This window comes from Anneissia japonica, unplaced genomic scaffold, assembly GCF_011630105.1.
Source record: "Anneissia japonica isolate Jap-2015-1 unplaced genomic scaffold, ASM1163010v1 scaffold6417_len956965_cov193, whole genome shotgun sequence".
Classification (NCBI taxonomy): Eukaryota; Metazoa; Echinodermata; class Crinoidea; order Comatulida; family Comatulidae; genus Anneissia; species Anneissia japonica.
In genome coordinates this window covers 619,922-621,474 of record NW_022713977.1, presented here as the reverse complement: position 1 = coordinate 621,474, position 1,553 = coordinate 619,922, and positions in this window count along the sequence as shown.

The following is a 1,553-nucleotide window of genomic DNA, read 5'->3' as shown; positions in this document are numbered from 1 at the left end:
TTATTATATATTATTAGGCCTATTATTATTATTTATTATTATTATTTTACTTTTTTTAATTATAATTATTAATTTTTTTTTTGTCAAATAAAATTTGATATTGTGAAAAGTATGCCTATTAAGCTAGTAAACTTCTACAGTGCAATAAATGGCTTATTGTGTACATTTTGGTCTATATGTTATAATACATTCAAATTGAAATTATAAAAAAAGACAACTTTTGCCATGCCTTTTTATCAAACGCATTAAATGGACCAATTTGTTTCTTTGCAAGCCAAATTATTATCCATCACCATCATTTAAATACATATCTTGTTCAAGTGTAGATTTGGGGTAATTTGAATTCGAATGAATAGCTTTCATTATCATATGGGTTATCATGATACAATGCCAGAGATAAAAACCCAAAAGGTGTTGACCATCGATTTGCTCTAATCTAGAGGGCGCTTGTCTATTTATTCTCTCAGCAGCCGAAGGTGAAGTCTCTGGCTCGGTGAAAGCAACGCGCATTTGACTGCAAGCGTTGTTGATAGACAAACATGTTTTTAAATGTTCTTCTCATTTTCAATACTTCGTTTATAATGTGGGTGTACCCCAGACAGAATAATTAAATGTTTGTTTAAGAAAATCGATTATCGAAATTATTGTGAGTTCCATTGTTTTTGGATGCATCATGGTTTGTAAACATACTCTTATTGTGATTCAGTTCTTATTAGAGGAGGAAAAATACATAAAATCTTTGAAACTATATGTGCAATTCAGATATTAGGAAAAGAAAATCAAAACGTATAATGCTAGATTATCTGTCTACGAACTACAACTGGCTGCGTCGGGATCCCTTTATGATAATTTGAATGATGACATAGAATGCAGAAATTATAATCAACTCACTTTAATTACTTATATTACACTTTTTTTAATGCCCAGCAAAACATTTTGCTGAGGCTTATAGTTCTTATTCGTTTCCCCGATTTCAGGTTCAAAGTGTTCTTATTTTGTTCTTATTTTACACACCTGAAGGTAGAAAATTATTATTGTACAGCAGTATGTCATTATATTATTAAGTGTATTATTTACATATTAAATTTGAATATTTTTGTTTTCTTCTTTTTTAAAAATAATTTTGAAAAATTAAGGGGGAGGCTCCCTCCCTCCCCTTGAATCCGCTTATGGCGAAAAAAAAAAGCGAAAATAAGCATAATTATAAACCCACAAGGCGTGCCCTTGTGCTTACAATTTTGTACAAACATATCGCCTCCAAGGTGAAGATGAGCATTCACTTGGGTCGTTTTATATGTAGCTGCGTCGGTCTAGCTCTAGACGACCATCTCTCTCATCAGTTGGAACGTGTGAGTGCGATTTATGGTATAATCAGTAGCCTTGTTGTCTGCTGCCTTTGGGCTTTACACTTCTTGATCATTTTCTCGCGAATGCTTTTTTTATACGTCTACCTTTAGTGAACAGATCTCTGTCTTATGCATTGCATATTCACAAAAAAAATTTTGAGATACATTATAATTATATTGTATTATATATATATATACTACACATCT